Below are 20102 nucleotides of genomic sequence, written 5' to 3'. Positions count from 1 at the left end.
ATCTGAAATGATACAACCCAACCTCCCCCGATCATCCTGTAGTGGGAGTGGAAAAGGAGGCAGACAATCAAGCAGGAATATTTAGGTAAGGCATGCTGGAAAAAGGTAAGGGCTCTAAGAGACAAATGAATTTATAGTAGCCCAAGGGGTTACGAAGGCTTTTAAAAGCCATCAGATGAAAACAGTATGATGGAGAAAGAAGATCCATTAATAGCCAAGGAGATTAAACTGAGTGAGAAGCAGTGGAGTTACTAAACGCTCTTTCTTCTTGTAGTTTTAAAAAATAAAAACCTGTGAACGATTAGTGTGGAAGGCAGACTGTTGTCATTGCTGTTAGTAACAGACAGGTAAGGGAGTACATGGAAAAAGTGGACATGGTAGCTAAGCTGCCCCAGATGCCACATACCCCAAAGGGTACTCTAGAATTTAGCGAACATTTTTACTGCACCACTGTTTCCGAGGGGGGAGAGGGGAAGACATTTGGAGAGGAATTGAAAGGCTGAATGATAGCAAATACAGCGTTGACCTTTAAAGGAGGGCAGAGTGAGCCTAGCAATTACAGTGCTGAAAGTATAACTGCTAGTAAAATAATGGACCAAATAATAAAAAATGTAGGCGGGGGGGGGGGGGGGGGGGGGAAGAGGGACCTGTAAGAAGCTGTAGGGCAACAGACCCATAAGCAATAGCAACATGAGTTCATCAAAAATAAATCTCACCAGAAAATGTTATTGCTCTTTTGATAGAATTACAAAATTAATGGATGTAGGCAATGGAGGGGAAAGTAGATACATATTTGAAGTCTAACCTGAAATTTAATTGAAATTGGCTTGGGTCGGAATAGTATCAGGTGGATTGAAAACTGGATAAAAGACAGTAAACAAACGTTAATGATGAGCAGCAATGTATCAGAGTGCTGGATGGAGCCAGGGAGCTCAATAGTTGGAATGGTCTTATTTAACCTCTTCATTAATGATCTAAAAGAGGGAGCAAACAGCACATTAATGACATTTGAAGATAAATTGGGAGTTGTGAACCTCAGGGAGGGAAGAATAATAATGCAAACGGACCTAGCAGGGTTAGAAACAGGGGAAAGAAATAAAATTAGATTCAGCTGGGAAAACTAATACATCTGGGACAAAGTAATCCAAAGTGCATTTACTAAATGGGGGAGAGAAATGTGGGAATTTGCTGAAAGAGGCCTATCAAATGTAACTGCTGTGGTGCTGAAAATGACATTAGGTGCTGAGGAACTGCTTCTATATGGCTGCTCCCAATCTTGTTAACCCCTTTGCAGCTTGAACCAATGTTAGCTACAGTGGGACTTGTTTAACAGAAATTCTCTAGCATAGACAACACTTTGTCGTGCTTTCTAAAAGTTTTGTCTTACCTATGTCAGCAGCTAAACTATTTAAGAGCATTTCAGAGGCAGTGGCAGGACCCCAGTATTGAACCCAGCCCCACTAGGTCCATAGATGGCAACTCTACTTGCTGCACCCGCAGTGGTGCACTGAACCAGAGCCTCTGACCGGCCTCTTGCAGCTGAGTCCTAGGCCCCTGATTGGTTGGACAGGCAGCATTCATATTGGATGCCTGGACTATCTCAATATAAGAGGAAGTTGTCTAAGCAACAGGCCATGCCTGTTTTGACCCTGCTTGATTTGACCCTGACCTGGTGCCTTACCTGACCTTGCTTACCTGTGCCACCAACCCGCCTGTGTGGATTGGATCTCCTGGCTCCTCCCCACAAGACCTCCAGCTGTTGCCCTGGAATGGCTCCAATACCGATTGACCTCTTGGTTACCAAACCACTCACAAGTCACTTGACTGAGGCACTGGACTGCCCTGAGCCCAATTCCATCACTGGGCATTACAGGCAGCTAGCAGGACGTGTTGTTGACAGTCACTGTCTGCAAGGGTCCATCCTGAAGTATACCTATAAGGTTTGCTCTGTACTAGGGGTTCTCACTCGGGGGTCATTAAGAGATTGTTGGGGTTGTGAACACTCTCTTTCCTATATTGATAAATGGGAGGAGCGGTCTCAAGATGGTCCCAGTGCATAGAAGTTGGCACAGTATAGAAAAGAGTGGGAAACCCTGATTTCCTCTAGGGAGCTGAACCATTACTGAAAATGGGTTTCAGTAATGGGATCATTGGCCCCAGTATTGAAAATAGCATAGTAGACTGATACAAAGCTGTTGTACTACAGGTTGGAAAACATGTTCTCACTACCATTTCCGAAAGCATGACTGAAGAGTAGTGGACCCTCCACAAACTGTACTAACGCTTGGTTCTTCACTAGCAAATACGATCTTAAAATTTCCCTTTGTTGTTACTGGCTCAAATCCACAGGTGAGAGCAATAGTCGGTGCTCTGTTGCAGACAAGTCACCGGGGTTCTAAACACCATGAGTAAAATCTTGGCCCCACTGAAGTCAATGGGAGTTGTGTAGACCTGCTCTGAGTAGGATTAGACAAATGGAATGTAAACTATATGATGATTTTTATTGTGGCATTGCCTGGGAGCCCTGGTTAAGCACCAGGATCCCAGTGTGCCAGGGGCTGTACAAACACAAAACAAAAAGACAGTCCCTGCACCAAAGAGCTTACAGTCTGAGTAAAGATAGGTGGCTGCCTGGAGCTCTGTCTACACCGGCATGCTGAAAGTGCACCCCCCGACGGAGGCAAACAATTAGTAGCCAGAGTCAGAAATCAGTGGCCGGAAAGCACAGTGTAAATGTCCCACAGTTGTGCTTGGTAAGAAAAATGGTTTTGTCTGGTCTGTGCTAGTGCTTAAACTGTTTTCAGTACCAGATTCATAGGGTAAATAAGACTCTAATGCTGTTTCAGCTGTTTAGTTTTGTTTTCCAATTTCATGTTTCTCTGTATGTTTGGATGTATGTTTAAAATAAAAAAGCCTATTCCATGTGTTGTTTGCAGATATGTGCAGTAGCAATTCCAGGGGCAGCGCAGGCCATGTTAGAAGTGTCTCATATAGCTGAATTTTAAAATTTGAACTCCTGAAAATGATTGGGTCAGAATAGCTGCATAAATCTCCAAAACTAGCTCTGTCCCCATCTTTGCCTGCCCACACCTCCTTTAGCATCCTATTTGCACTAAGGCTGTGGGTACACTGGAGAGTATTCAGTGGTGCAGCTGCACTGATGGTGCAGACGCTAAGCCGATGGGCAAGAGCTCTCCCTTCAATTCAATTACACCAGCCCCCACGATCGACGGTAGCTATGTCGGCAAGAAGCTCAACATAGCGCTGTCGACACTGGCACTTAAATCAGCATAAATTATATCAGTCAGGGGAGTGGCCTATTCACATCCTTGAGTAACATAATTTATGTTAACTTAAGCCACTTCAGCTACCAACGTAGTGCAATTCTCTCCAAAGCCATTTAACACAACTCTCTACCTTGGCTGCAAAGAGCTTTCTCTGAATTCCTTTACTGCTTCACCTCCCAGTCCCTGCAGAGCTCCCAGCTTGGGATGCAAATCAGGATGCTCCACATGGAAGCCCACTCCAATCACAGGAATATTTTCCCACCATTCCAGAAAAGTAACTAAAAATATTTATTCTTGCTGTGTGTGAAAACAAAAATAACAAAAATGTAGGCTAACAAATTGGGTTCTATTCCCTCAGCCTTTCAAATAATAGTTTAAAAAGACCTGGCTTCTTTGTAGTCGTAACCCTCAAATTTCCCTCCAGATTGGCACAGTTGCTTTCATCTGGACTTCTACAACTGTGGTAGCAGGAAGCATTTTTTGTACGTGCATGCTGTCAGTAAACAAGCCATCATGACCTCACTTTTTATTAGGGTTACTTGCTGTTTGCTCCTGGAGTTGCACATGCAGGCTGCTGTGCAAAACAATTCCAAAACTGGATGCACATAATATGCAGGAAAACAACCGCAATTGTGTTCTGCACTGATCAAAAGAAACAATAACCGGGAATGGGATTTGGGGAGGTGGAATGGCTGGAGGGAAGTGCAAATGTCACTGCACCAGGGCAACGTTTTTAGAGGGAATAGCAAAGGTAGGTTCTGTTCCATATGGGCAACTTTTAGAGGAATGGAAATCTCGATGTTCAATTAGATTTCAATAAAGTGTATAAATGACAGCAGGGCATCTTCTAATCACTCATACAAATTGCCGAAGTGTGTCTACAGAGCTGGATTAAGAGGGAGGACCCTTACAAGGGTCACGGCAAAAATGGACATACAGAAAAATAGAAGCTATTCCTTTTTAAGCCCTGAAGAGGAATAACGTTCTAGAGAAATCTGTAACCACTTAGGGTTCTCAGTCTGGTTAAAAATCCTGAAAAACAAAACACCTCAAAATGTCTGTAAATGTCTCTCTATTTCTTTTTTAGACCTTAAAGAAGAATCAGACCTATTTTTCTGCATGTCTGTTTATCCTTTGATCCTTGTAGCCTTTTTAGCAACAGATTTAGCTACATAGAGATGCCATGTAAAGGAGAATTTAAAATTCTGATCCCATTTGAAGTACAAGAGCTGCTTATTAATATTTGTTATTGGAAGTGTAGGGGAATTTTGCCATGGATTTTCATTGGGGCCACCACTTAGTCCCATATGATGTTTTCCCTTTGGGTAATAGCAAGCAATGGATGATTTTAATAAAACATGCTGCCTTGCTATCAGGAGAGGCTCCAGAATGAACTTGCCTGCCTCCCAGTCTTAGCCTTTAAATGATAAAATCCTGTCAGGGCATGAGAATCCATTTAATTCTTTAAGAATGAAAGCAACATGAGGTGCTCTGACTGTGTATGAGCAGGATTCTTGTGTGTGGACGCTAAAATAAACCGTATTACGTAGTTATGCGAGAGCCAGTGGAAGGCAGATAAGTTGAAAAGATTTTAGTTATTGTAACAGTCTCAGGAAGGGTTTCTAGCATTTCAGGCATGTTTCTGTTTGTTTCATATAATGTTCATTGCAAAGTAATTCAGTGCAGTAAATGCAGACAGCAGAGCACTGCAGAAGAGGTGTTTCCATATGCTAATAACTAATCTGAAAGGAGCGTATGACAAAGAGGTTAGAGGCAGTGTGACTAATAATCTTTCAGAATCCCAAGGAAAAGAGTGCACAATGTATGGCTGCAGCAGAACTAAACATGTGGAGAGGCTCATCCAAATGACAGGACCATTCACAACTGTTACAGTCTTTAACAATAAAGCAATTATTTGGGGATGTTCACGGCCGTGTTGTGTTCATCGTGCTTGGACAAAGTGAATTGCCCTGGATTTTTCTTTGAAAGTCTAGCCCTATATGTAGTCTTTTTATGAAAGCCTTTACTGATTAGACCAATATACATTATTCATATTCCTGAACTGAAATTCTTTCTAGCACTTAAAGGGACACTGTCTACTTTAATCACACTTCTGTCCAAAAAGTTTTGCCCACTCTTGCTACACTGACAGTGAAGATAACTGGAGCGGATAGAAATTAGAGAAAATAAGGATTTTTCTCTTTTTTTCAGTTTGTTTACTTTGTGCATTTCGACAGCACTCTGAATAGTCAGATTCACTGATTTCCTGTTGTCTGTGTGGGTCTTTCACAGGGCAACAGGAAAGAGAAAAATATTTAAAGGAACAGAATAAGATGATTGTAAAACCACAAAAATTGGCAAGGGGACTCAAAATGTGTCTTACCGGAAACTATTTTTATCTTATTTTTTATTTTAAATAGTGATATTTCATGCTGATGGTGTTCCTTTGAGAATAGAGGGGCCTGAGTTTGATTCTGCTTCGTAAACTGCAGTTCCACAGCAGTTTCCCCAAACCATCTCCTTATCTGCAACAGCAAAAAGGAATTTCACTATCTCTGTATTTAAGGATCAGGATTTCCTCTCCTATACAAATAACTTTAATTTGGGGTTTTAAAGAAATTTACTATTGAGGAGATTAATCCAGCCCTTCGTCTGTGCAGCTGGTAAATCTCCAGGGCCAGATGGATTTCCTGCAGAAGTTAATAAAGCCTTTCAATAAATACTAATGCCTGTTTTTGCAAATATGTTAGATTTCTCTCTTTCTGGATAAGGTCCTGCATTCTGCCTATTTCACTCCTCTGCCGAGGTCACCTTGCAGTAGAGCAGGAGAGATCTATGAGATTGAGGGTTGTTTGTTTTTGCATTTGTTGTGCCTGTTCCTTTTGTTAAATGTGGATTTTAAACCCCTGGTCAAGACATTTAGTTAACAGATTAGAAAGGATAAGTACCAAATTAATTCACACAGATCAGACAAGCTTTATGCTTTATAGATACTCAGTTGACAGGATGAGGAAGTTGCTAATTTGCCAATTCTAGCTACTAATAAGAAATGCATCCTTTTTCTTTCTGCTCTGAAAATGCTCTCGCTTTGATTACATATCACTGTATTGTACATCTTAAATTTGACGTTTCAATGCTTGCAGCTGTCATTATACAGCAGGCAAGTCAGCCATCTCTGCTATCCATCTAAAATTCTGTGTCAATGGAACCTGATCTCTGCTTTTTAAGCTTTAAGATGGGGGTGATCAGACATTTAGTCCCTCCCACCCCTAGTTTTAGGGACTGTTGCTATTAAATTTTTGATTGACATTGTTGGTCTAAAAATACAGTGGACGTTGCAGGTGATAGTCAGAACATCTGGTCCCAGTCCTCATCTCATTGTACGTAAGTCTTACGTTTTAACTTATTTATGAACTTTAAATACAAAATTAAAAGCACACTCAATGTATTAAGGCTCCCAACATTTATATTCAGTGTACTATGCAGCATCCCTGGAAGATGTCTTACCTGGTTTCCCCTCCCCCCCAAATATTAACGTTACATATATTAATATCAATGTTTTTCCAAAACATTATTATTTTCAGTAGTAGCCAATTCTGTTGCACTCACTACTGTTTTGAGAAATGTGCATAACTTATATTTATATAGCCTTCATCCTGAAGGGTCCCAAAATGCTTTACAGATCTAAATATTTACAAATTGTATGCAGAGGTCACTTCTCTTACCAATTAAATCTGTGGGAACACATGGCAACTATTTAACAGTGTTTCACAGTGGTACCTGATAGCTTAGGGCAAAGGAGTATGTAAAGATACGAGGTTTTTCCTGCCTGTTATGAGAGTGTGGGATACAGCATGGGAGCCTTTTTGTGAATCTTAGATTTCTTGTTATTTGAAACGATTTAGAAAAGCTAATTATATTTTAAATACAAGATATACTTATGAAGCAGTAAACTGGGATAATCTTGAGGCAGGCAAGGTAGAATGCACATGAACAACTCGTTAATGAGCATCCTGTTTTCCCCCCCTATAGCTAGGGTATTGATGTGGTCTAAAAGATCCAATTAGAGCCCATTGATGTTTGAGAGAGCCTATATAAACACAGCAGACATTTTACCTGAGGGCGAAAATTAGGCATGTGTACTGTATGAGTTGAAAGTTTGGGTATTGAGCAATAATAGATATTGTCCGAGAGGCACTGACCTGGAATAACTGTCAGTTTCTTCACCTTTTCAAAATACTTTGTGCTTTCTCAGTTTTATTTGTACCACAGTAAACAAGTAAGCTCAGATTCAAATTATAGAACAGGTATAAAATGCCATTCTCTTCTGAATAGTGATTATGCAAAAAGGGAAAATGGCACCTTCTGACTCAACTGATCTGTTCCCTTTGAGTATTCAGAGAACCATAGCTGCTGACTTTACTGATTTAAAATAAGCGTTTATTACTGTATATTCCTGTTAACTTTATAGAGCCCCAACTATGTGGCTCTGGGGGAGAGAGCTGGATTCTGTTCCGGCTCATCAAAATCAATCCAATTATTAACTGAGTTTCAATTGCAGTATCTACTTAATGCATGGGGCAGAGAAAATTCAGGTTGGGTTTGAAAAAGCACCTTGTAAACGGTGCAGATTTGATCTGGAAATGAGTGACATACGGTGAACATGGGATGCCAAAGTGCAATGTTTACAGTCACTTTTCAAATTAGAATTACTCTTTAATATTGCACATTTGAGTATAATATATTTTTAAAAGAGAAAAATGACTAGAAGACATATATTCTTCTCTTGATTTTTAAGGGAGGATGAGTGGGCCAAGTTTTTTCAGTTTGCAGTGAAGGGGAGTGGACACATTAGTAATAAAGTTTTATATCATATCTTCCATACTAGTGTTATAGAAATAATAAAATAATATACAAGAGAGTTCTGTAATGAAGTCAGAGAAGTAGAGGGGAAAAAGAAATTGAGAGGTGGCTAGTGGGGAGAAAGAAATGTTGGGTTTCAAGTATGATTGCAAAAAGAGATGATGGTCCATAATGCAGAGCGATACAGAAAGGCTGTTCCAGATGGTATAAGAAGGTTCTTGTGTCATTCTTGGCTGGATTGTTTGACAGAAAGGAGGCTAGTACCAGGGGGGTGGATGGGGCATGAGCGGGAGAATAGAAGCAGAAGACCTATGAGGTAGGTTGGATAAAATCAATGGAGCAGTTTTGAATAAAGCTCTTTCCTTTTGCTTCAGAGGCAGGGATAGCTATGCTTAGCAATGGGTCTGCTTCATAGTAACTGCGACGGGGGATAAAAACATACTTGGCTGTGCATATACCCTTCCTGATAAGCTACTGGTTACCTCTCTGACTTTTGAAACTCCGAAAGGCCTCTTTAGCGTAGGTGAGCTGGGCACAGATGTCAGCAGTGCTATTGGAGATAGTGGCTACCTGCAGTTGTTTTTTAGTGGCACCATAATCTGGCTCTTCTAGGACAGTATTTTACCAAATCCCCAGCATCTTTGCTTTCATGGAATTGTAGCTTTTTACATTTTGCTTCCAAAGCCTTTAATTTAGTTTTTGCCTTTTAAAAATCAATCCTGACAAAAGGCATGCAGCTTTGTAAGCATTTATTAACACACATTTGGTAGATTCCTCTTTCTCTAAGACCAATGTGCAGTACATAGGATGAAGCAAGATGTCAGTTGCTTCTGAAACAAAATGCCAGCATCCCAATTAATTTGCAAATGGAAAATATCTTCCTTTGATGAATGTACAAAGTGCTGCTCTTAAAGGCCAATCGATATTTCATACCATAACTGCTGCATACTTGTTACATGTCTAAATGGATCAGAGAAAGTTGAATGACATCGTTTATTCCAAAATATCTGAGGTTTTTTTTCTTTTAAGCACTGCTATGAAGGATTTTAGGGAGGTTGTCAGTGGGCACTGACCAACTGTAATTTGGTCATCTTGCCCCCTAACCTCTCTGATGGTGCCATTGGCATTTTCAAAATTGAAGTGAATGTGGGCTTGGCTCTTGGAAGGCAGTCAAATGCCTGCTTCCATTCTTTATACCCTATGTTAGGCTCTGAATGCCTGGTATTGCAGCTAGCGCCTGGCATTCTCGCCAAGTGTAAATGAGTCGTCCTCAATACAGATAAGGTCATAAAACTATAGACTAGATATTGTAGTAATACTTCTGCATTTGAAATGGCTCATTAATTAATACACAGTAAAAGTTAGATGGCTTATACCGTAGACCAGGTAGTTCAACTGCTACATAATTTCTATAGATTGATAGACAGCACCTTATAGAATTTTGACCTGATTTTCCCCTGCCCCCTCTCCTTCTTTGTCATTTTTAAACTCTCATACCCTAGTAATAAGAGTTGACAGAGTGATCGTGAAGCTCCTGACTAGCAGCACTGTTATATAAACCTACTGGATTACACTAAGAGGTTTACCTTGGTTTCATTTTTACACCATTCCTCAGACCGAATTGATGAGAACCATTTAGTCTGCATTCTTGTGAGGTGAGTAAAATGGATACAGTATCTGCCTCCTCTGGGATTCAAATTTGACTTCTCTTTGCCAAAAAGAAGAAAAAAGATTTAATTGCAAGGCTGTTGCTTTACTGACACATCCTCTGTTTAATGTCTAAGCTGACGATATCCCATGGTAATGCCACAGAAGATGCAGGAAGATGCAAATACCCCAATGAGACCCATTTAATAAATCTAAATAAATAAATAAAATTAAAATAAATACCGATGTGCTGGAGACAGGAAGGAAATATGAGAGCTTTCCTCAGAGAAATGTTGCAAAACTAGGGTAAAGCTATGGAATAGGATTCAGTTAATCTAGCAGGATGAATGTCGGTCCTGGTGCAATGGCTTGTTTGAAGTCATTCTGCATAGGGGTGCTTCAAATGTACTATTATGAATGAAGTCTCCTTTTATGGCTCTCATCTTTTATTGTCCCCAGCTTTTACCCTATACTTAATTTGAGTTATTACAAAATGTTCTTTGTGGCTGCCGGAACTTCTCTTTTTTTAAAGGAAAAGGGGGAAAAAACAGTATAGCAACATAACCCATTGTCACAGTTGGTAGCCTCAGGAGGAGGGCCAAGGATTAACTGGGCCATGGAGACTGAACTATTCTCATGTCTCTAAAGGTTTCTGCTCCACAGCCTTGCCACAGCCATGCCTGCTGCATGGACTGAGCCGATTTTGCTGAGGGCTTCTGTCTTCATGGTTGTGGTTCTGCATCTTTCACAAACGCTAAATTCACTGGATATGTTTGGAATCGGCAGTGTACTTTACTTTGGATAACAGTGGCATGCTCCTTAAACTGAGTATATAACCTGGGGTGAGTTTTGGCTCCAAATCGTGTCCTCACAAACCACATTTTATAAACAATCTCTTGATTTCCGTTAGTTATGCCCATCTATCTGGGATGCCATTCTCTATTCAAAAGCCAGTCAGCCTTGTCTTAAGTTGGAGGCTCTGGGCAGTGGTGGGTTAATGAGAAAGGAAGCCTCTGCTAATGCTGAAAGTGTGCTCTCCATTGCAGGTGTCTCTGCTGTCTCTGTGCCAGCCCTGACGTATTGGTATTAAATGCCTCCGTTCATGGGATCGCACCTGCTTACACTTAAGTGCCAAAAAATGAATATTTGAGCAGTGAAGGAATGGAGGTTATGAAAGGAATGTGCCGGGAATTGTGTCTTTATCATAGTGCAGTTAAGCAGCTTTGAGAGAGGTGTGTTGCCTTGTAAAATTGGTTACTTGCTTGTGAAGTTATTTGTCATCGTCTTGGATCTTCCCTCCAGTGGAGTCTTGTTCGGTGGATTTTTTTTTTTAAATTATCATTTATATTGTGACAGTACATAGAGGCCAACCAGGTTGGAACACCGTTGTGCTAGGCACTGTACAGACCTATAGGAAATGACAGACCCTGCCCCAAAGAGCTAACACTCTTATTTTTTCCCTAGAGAACTTGTAGCACCTACGGAACATAGGTAGGAGAGTTCCCTTGTTAACAAACTCATATTGTGCAGATCAGGAGAAAAGAATAATCTCATAATGATCTTGCCAACTCTCTCAGTTATAGCCTGACTCTTGTGATATTTTATGTGTTTCTTAAAGCCCCAGCTCTTGGAGTCATGGGGCTACATGAGAAACTCCCCTTACATTGAAGGGGAAAAAAAAAAGTTAATCCCTCAAGGTTGTGGAGAAAACTTTGAAAACGTGACACCTAAAGGTTCAAAACCCAGAAGGTGAATTAAAGAGAAGCCGAAATGTATTCTTTTTTAAAATCTCAAGATTTTTAAACCAGTCTCTCTTGATTTTTGAGGACCTGACTTGTAATGTTGGAACACTTGGGGTTGGCAATGCTGTGGTACACTGACCGTTATCTGTGTATTCCATCTTCTGCACTGTGCACAGCTTCCACTCCTCTAATCTCTGTTTATGTGTTCTGTTATAAATCATTTCTCTGCATGGAGTTCTTGGTATCGTGGAAATGAGACAATAGCTGGAGCTACGTATGTATTTGCCTCATTCTGCTGGCCGAAGTTTGGTTTAGCTGATGTCAGCTAGTTTAGAGTGAGGCCTTGTCTTGATAGCAGGGCTGCTTCCCATTTTACAGTAAACACCTTTAAAAGTTCACAATTAAAAGTACTGTAGCAAGTAAAAATGTTACATATAGGATATAGAACTGAGACTACCAGGGTATTCCCTTGTAGGCCCCAAATTTAAGTAGCTTGTGTTTTTTTTTTTAAAGAGAATTTTGAACCTAATATTTATAGAGAGAGTATGAACTGTGAAAAGGCGTTTATCAAATCTAATTAACTTCAATTTTACTAATGTAAGGTGTAATTAAAAACATAGGTTTAAAAATCATACTTTAACTGATTTAATCAGCTATATCCTTTTAAAAAGGGACATAGGTTTTAAAAGGGTCTAATCTTCAATATATCAGAAGAAATTTATTTTACTAATTTCAGGAAAACATACAGCAGAGATAGAAGGGGCCCTGAGATGGGTGACTGAAATGATTAGATACGTGGAGAGACTTCCATATTAGCAAAGACTGGAAAGATTAGAATTGTTTATATTAACGGAGAGATTAATAAAAGGGAATGTAATAGAGGCTTATGGAATAATGAATAATACACATTGAAAGGAGATAAAGGAATCACTTTTTTACATAATGCATAGTAAACCTATGGAACTCACTGCCAGAAGATAGTGAGGCCAAGATGTTGGTAGAATTTAAAAAGGATTAGCTATTGTCAAAGATTCATAAACTCTAGGCCTGGAAGGGACCTCGAGAGGTCATCGAGTCCAGTCCCCTGCCCTCACGGCAGGACCATATACTGTCTAGACCATCCCTGATAGACATTTATCTAACCTACTCTTAAATAGCTCCAGAGATGGAGATTCCACAACATCCCTAGGCAATTTATTCCAGTGTTTAACTACCCTGACAGTTAGGAACTTTTTCCTGATGTCCAACCTAAATCTCCCTTGCTGCAGTTTAAGCCCATTGCTTCTTGTCCTATCATTAGAGGCTAAGGTGAACAAGTTTTCTCCCTCCTCCTGATGACACCCTTTTAGATATCTGAAAACTGCTATCATGTCCCCTCTGTCTTCTCTTTTCCAAACTAAACAAACCCAATTCCTTCAGCCTTCCTTCATAGGTCATGTTCTCAAGACCTTTAATCATTCTTGTTGCTCTTCGCTGGACCCTCTCCAATTTCTCCACATCTCTCCTGAAATGCGGCGCCCAGAACTGGACACAATACTCCACTTGAGGCCTAACCACGCAGAGTAAAGCGGAAGAATGACTTCTCGTGTCTTGTTTACAACACACCTGTTAATGCATCCCGGAATCACGTTTGCTTTTTTTGCAATGGTGTCACACTGTTGACTCATATTTAGCTTGTGGTCCACTGTGACCCCTAGATCTTTCTGCCATACTCCTTCCTAGACAGTCTCTTCCTATTCTGTATGTGTGAAACTGATTGTTCCTTCCTAAGTGGAGCACTTTGCATTTGTCTTTATTGAACTTCATCCGGTTTACCTCAGACCATTTCTCCAATTTGTCCAGATGGTTTTGAATTTTGACCCTGTCCTCCAAAGCAGTTGCAATCCCTCCCAGTTTGGTATCGTCCGCAAACTTAATAAGCGTACTTTCTATGCCAACATCTAAGTCGTTGATGAAGATATTGAACAGAACTGGTCCCAAAACAGACCCCTGCGGAACCCCACTTGTTATACCTTTCCAGCAGGATTGGGAGCCATTAATAACTACTCTCTGAGTACGGTTATCCAGCCAGTTATGCACCCACCTTATACTAGCCCCATCTAAATTGTATTTGCCTAGTTTATCGATAAGGATATCATGCGAGACCGTATCAAATGCCTTAAAGTCTAGGTATACCACATCCACCGCTTCTCCCTTATCCACAAGACTCGTTATCCTATCAGAGGAAGCTATCAGATTGGTTTGACACAATTTGTTCTTTACAAATCCATGCTGGCTATTCCCTATCACCTTACCACCTTCCAAGTGTTTGCAGATGATTTCTTTAATTACTTGCTCCATTATCTTCCCTGGCACAGAAGTTAAACTAACTGGTCTGTAGTTTCCTGGGTTGTTTTTATTTCCCTTTTTATAGATGGGCACTATATTTGCCCTTTTCCAGTCTTCTGGAATCTCTCCCATCTCCCTTGAGTTTCCAAAGATAATAGCTAGAGGCTCAGATACCTCCTCTATTAACTCCTATTTATGTGGATATGAGAACGTATTCCCAGTTATGCAAGATGAGAGAAAAACAATTAGAAGGGATACAAATTTTCTTGCCTCAGGGCATAGATTAACCATTCTTCTCAAGCATCTGGTACTTTCCACTGTTAGGATGCTGGACTAGGTGGACTAATGGCCTGATCTGTGATCAGTAGCAGAGGGGTAGCCGTGTTAGTCTGGATCTGTAAAAGCAGCAAAGAATCCTGTGGCACCTTATAGACTAACAGACGTTTTGGAGCATGAGCTTTCGTGGGTGAATACCCACTTCCTCAGATGCATGTAATGGAAATTTCCAGGGGCAGGTATATATATGCTAGCAAGCAAGCTAGAGTTAACGAGGTCAGTTCAGTCAGGGAGGATGAGGCCCTGTTCTAGCAGTTGAGGTGTGAAAACCAAGAGAGGAGAAACTGGTTTTGTAATTGGCAAGCCATTCACAGTCTTTGTTCAATCCTGAGCTGATGGTGTCAAATTTGCAGATGAACTGAAGCTCAGCAGTTTCTCTTTGAAGTCTGGTCCTGAAGTTTTTTTGCTGCAGGATGGCCACCTTAAGGTCTGCTATAGTGTGGCCAGGGAGGTTGAAGTGCTCTCCTACAGGTTTTTGTATATTGCCATTCCTAATGTCTGATTTGTGTCTATTTATCCTTTTCCGTAGAGACTGTCCAGTTTTGCTGATGTACATAGCAGAGGGGCATTGCTGGCATATGATGGCATATATTACATTGGTGGATGTGCAGGTGAATGAACCAGTGATGGTGTGGCTGATCTGGTTAGGTCCTGTGATGGTGTCACTGGTGTAGATATGTGGGCAGAGTTGGCATCGAGGTTTGTTGCATGGATTGGTTCCTGAGCTAGAGTTGTTATGGTGCAAGACAAACCCAAGAAAGAAACCAACAGGACTCCACTGGCCATCACATACAGCCCCAGCTAAAACCCCTCCAACGCATCATCAAGGATCTACAACCCATCCTGGACAATGATCCCACACTTTCACAGGCCTTGGGTGGCAGGCCAGTCCTTGCCCACAGACAGCCTGCCAACCTGAAACATATTCTCACCGGTAACTGCACACCGCACCATAACAAGTGTAGCTTTCTGCTAGTGTGTGTGACTTTATCAGTGTAATTGACTAGACAAGACTATAATCAAAACTGCCGCTGAGTAGTAGCCTGCTTTCATCATCCAAGTTGAGAGAACTGCAAAATGTAAACAGCAAAATAATATAAAAATAAATTGAAGTTTAAAAATATGGAGTTTATTTATGATCTTAAGGCATTGCTTATGACTGAGATAAGGAAATTTGCTGATTTAAATATGTGATTTTTTTTTTTTTTGCACAGAGAGTAATGTAGCATTTAAGCCTGTGAAGATGAGCTGCAAATATAATATATTGGCTTAACATGAAGCACAGGGTAGTTAGTGGAAGTTTTCTCTCCTACCCGAAAGTCTAAATTGGACAGTCCATAAAATACTGGCCAGATTAGTTCAAAACAGTATTTGATGTTTTGCCAGAAAGAGCAAGAGATTTTCAAGCATGCATATCTATGTCCTCTGTGGAGCATTTAGAAATATTGGATTTGCTTGGTCAGTAAATTTCCAGTGATGCATAGTAATAAACCACAGTATTCATCACATTTCACTTGATTTGTGCCTACTAGAATCATCTTTCACTAGCTGAAGCAGCCTGAACACACTGATTAGTGTGTATTTGCTAATATTTTGTCTGAGTATCATGGAGTGCAGTTCTGGCCGTTAGAATGTATCGAGCTATTTATTAGGTGGTGGATTATTACAGCAGATACTGAATTGAGGAAACTGGTATGCAGATCTGACATAACCTCTATTTTTAGGTTCAGACCCTTAGTCTGATCTTTGACATTCATACCCCATATATGCACTGCATCAGCATGTCATTTCATCAGCAGCATCTGATCACAGCAGAATAGCATCTCATGACGTTGATTGCAGATATTTCATTATCTGATTTTGAGACCTGGCGACACCTCCTCTCTTAGGCTGTATGTGGAGTCTACAGCGTGAAATCAAATCCAGAACCCTAGTGTATACTATTGGCAGCCAGTCTTCTCAAACAGAACACCGCTGACCAAATGCCATTGGATGTTTGGCACAGTGGAATGTCACACAATGGGATCTTTCCTTGTTCATGTATGGATGTTGGTGTACCTAGTGGGGACACCATTTTAATAGGCAAAATTGTATGTTTTGTCAATGTGAATCATATAAATATAGTTTGTTATACAGACAAATTAGACTCCTGTACCATGAGTAGCAGTGGTGGATTAATGATTTTGCCGCCCCTAGGCCCTGAAATAATTGCTTCCCCAGCCCCATATGAACTTGTTTTAGTTTTTTTACAAATTCGTTTGAACTAAAATTAATCTAAATATCATTAAAATAATTGAACATTTGCAAGTTTTATTATAAATAAAATTACAAGTACAGCAAACTCTCGCTTGAACACACGTCTGTATAGCGCAATTTCGCTTATAGTGCGGGGCCGAGCATGGATCCAAAACCCCATGTTCAGACGGGTGTCTGGTGTATGTCAAATATTTTTTTATTTTTATTTTATGTAGATACTTTTATTTCTTTTATTGTATGTGAGTAGTAAGTAGTTACATTTGTTTATGCCTATACCTTTGAGCGGCAAATTTATTAATTAATTCTCTGGATTATACAAAAGTTGTTAGATCCTTTTCAATTGTCAGGAGAGAAAGGGAGTTTAATTTTTCTTCACTGAGGTTAGCCCTCAAATAGTTTTTCACCCTTTCTAATGCCAAAAATGATCGTTCTACTGAACAGTTTGTAGCAGGTGTGCAAACGAACATTCGGAAGGCAATATCAGTGTTTGGATATACCGAATGAATGTTTTAAAATTGACTTATTTTCATTTTCAGGAATTTCATCACCTTTCAAATATGTTCAAAAATGTAGACACTCAGTCACGAATGATTCTTCTAAATCTCCTTGGTAGCGTAGCTGTAATTTTTTAGCGTGAACTGTTATATCTGTTGTTGAAGTATTGGTAATGTTAGAGAGAAACTGAAATCTGCCATACATTTCTTGATATGCATTACTTCTGCGTTTTAATTCGGAGCATACAAGATCTAGTATTGTTAAAAAGGTATCTACTTTAAATGTATCTCTATCACACATTTCCACTTCATCGTCGCGTGTCTCATGAGATTGAAGTTTACGCTTTCTTTTTCGCCTTGTGTCAAATTCGTAGTCTTCAATGTCAGATTTTTCTTTGGCTTTCTCTTCATACATATCAAACAAATCCCGTATATAGTTAATGTATCCTATTAGTGATTTGTAGAGTTCTACAACTGTCTGTATATCAATATTAACATTTTGCAGTTTTTGGCTAGTTTATATGAAATCGATCCAAGAGTGAGCTCCAAAATACAGCCATAAAAGCTGCCTCAAGTCAATCGAGTTTTCGCTGCAGGCTTACAGCTTCATTACGTGTAACAGGTTTCTCAGTAGCATCTTCCTTTATTGTATTTAAGGCTTTAATTATAGCATTCCAGTTTTCACTCAAATTATGACAAGCTTCCTCTCGAGATGACCATCGAGTCTCAGAGTCCTTTTATTACTTTACTGCCTGGCTTCAAATTAGATAGTAAAATCTCCCACCAGTGAGTAGAGGCAGAAAAAAATGAATAAAGATGTTGAAGAGTTGAGAAAAATGAACATGCTTCTTTACAACGTTCTGCTGCATGTACTCCAGCCAGACCTAAAGAATGCACAGAGCAAGGCACATACACAGCATAAGGATTTATATTCTTTATTTTTGCTTGCAACCCACTATGTACACCAGACATGTTAGTGGCATTGTCATACGACTGGCCACAGTAGTTTGCGATATCTAATTCATAACAATTCAAAGTTGGAAGTACAGCATCAGCTAACTGTTCTGATTTGTGGCCAGTATTTGGTTAAAAAACAAAGAAACCTCTCTACTGTTTTCTACATCGTGGTTTACATATCTCAGTATAAAAGCCAATTGATCAACATGAGATATGTTGGGAGTTGAGTCAACACTTATCAAAAAATATTTGGCTTCTTTTATTTTAATATTTGAGATCACATTTGAAGCCATCAATTTTACAAATTCATTTCATATATAGGACGAAAGATAAGATACCGTAACGTGCAATGTGATTTGCTAAAAATGGATCGAATTCTGCCACAAGCTCAAGGGCCATCATGTAATTGCCATTATAAGGTGATCCAAATTTTTCCACCTTTACCTCTAAATGCAAGTCCTTTGCTTGAAAGTTTCTTTACCACTGCTACAATCCTCTTCAACGCATTTCTCCAATAAATAATTTCTTCTTCCATTTGAAATTTTTAAATTTGTATCGATTCTTCCGGATATCTTGCCTCTCTTCACCATTGTCAGTACATACGTTTTATGTTCAGCTGAATTTTCATGTTCATGTAGTCAAGCTGATATGTTTTTCCAGTCATGGTGTCCATTCATCGCTAGACTAGAGATCCCGCCCAATAATTGACATGGGCACAAAACATGGCTCCTTTGCTCTCTGAATATACAAAATAGTGCCGTGGCTTTACTTCACCGTTTAAAAGATGATGTTCAAACACATTTTTTGTTAGAACACGCATTTTATCAGTATATTACGTTTTTGAGTTAGTAAAATCACTATTGATATTTTGTTTAATACCATGTGTTGATAAATACTCAATTGTAGCATCATTCAATATCCATTGGGCCGAGTCATTATTTATGGTAGATATTTCAGTGTCAGATTGAATTTTTGATTGACGTGATTCACAAATCTCTGCAGTATTGTCAAAGATATCCAGATCAACATGATTCCCGGTAGTCTATGATATGCTAGTATTTGGAACATTTTCTTCAACACTAATCGCAGCTGGAATTTCTTCATTAGTTTCAATGTGTACTTTAATCACATCAATATTTTCAATATCAACACCAATATTTTCACTTTGTACTTCACTACTGTCAACTATTTTTTCTGTCTCACTGTTGGCACTAACTGATACAACAAAGGAATCTATTTTGTGCATTTTCGCTATCATTTCATTTTCCCTTTCTTTTGTATAGCATTTTTTTTTAAATTGAGAACTGCTTAATTTCTTCCTTCCGGTCATATTATTAATGTTTAGGATTCTCGTGAGTATGTTTACTAAATGACGTTGTGCCATCATTGGTGGTTTCAATATACGCTATGATTGGTAGAATCGCGTGTCACTGATGCCGCGATTACATAAATGCTGCTATTATAAATTTGCCGCCGCTGATGAGTGGGAGGGGTGGATTATGTCTGTGAGTTTGAGTCACTGCAGTGTTTAGTTCTGGGTCTTTGTATTATTGAAACAATTCTTTCTCCAATAATAATAGCTATAATTTTTTAAAAGTAATTTCAAGAGAAGTCAGCGCTAATTGAAGGCGATGGAGACAGATAGATAGGTGTGGCTGGGAATGGCGAACTGCGGCCACTGGGAACTATGGGTGGCCTTGCCTGCGAATGGTCAATGTAAAACTGTCTTGCGGCCTGCCAGCGGATCACCCTGACGGGCCGCAGATTGCCCACCACTGCTGTAGAGTCATCGTAGATGTAATTGGGTAGACACAGTGTCAGTGTAGACACTGTATTGCTTATATCAACATTTACTGGCTTTCAGGAGCTATCCCACAGCAACCCATAGTGACAACACAACCGATACAAGCGCTCCTGGTAAGGACGCCCACCGCTGACAAAAGCCAAACGTGCGCATGCACAAGCGATTTAATAACTGTGGTGGCTGTACACAGATGTAAGTTAGGTAGACATAATTTTGTAGTGTATATACGGCCATATTCTGCTTTTCCAGTCCTTGTTATGGATACACATCTCCCTTGCATAGCATTCATGGATCGTGAGTTGTTGTCAGGGTGGACTGATTTAAATCAAAGTGATTTAAATAATCAGTTAAAATCAGCAAACAAGAAACCTTGATTTATATAATCAAT

The 20102-nt window shown here is 39.8% G+C and overlaps 1 protein-coding gene across 2 annotated transcripts in view; it reads left to right on the top strand.

The window, feature by feature from the left end:
* The window catches only part of TSPAN9 (tetraspanin 9), a 296264-nt gene that overhangs the window by 101437 nt on the left and 174725 nt on the right, over window positions 1–20102 (top strand). The window lies entirely within an intron of this gene.

This window comes from Gopherus flavomarginatus, chromosome 1, assembly GCF_025201925.1.
Source record: "Gopherus flavomarginatus isolate rGopFla2 chromosome 1, rGopFla2.mat.asm, whole genome shotgun sequence".
Lineage (NCBI taxonomy): Eukaryota > Metazoa > Chordata > Testudines > Testudinidae > Gopherus > Gopherus flavomarginatus.
This window is presented reverse-complemented; position numbering and strand designations above follow the sequence as displayed.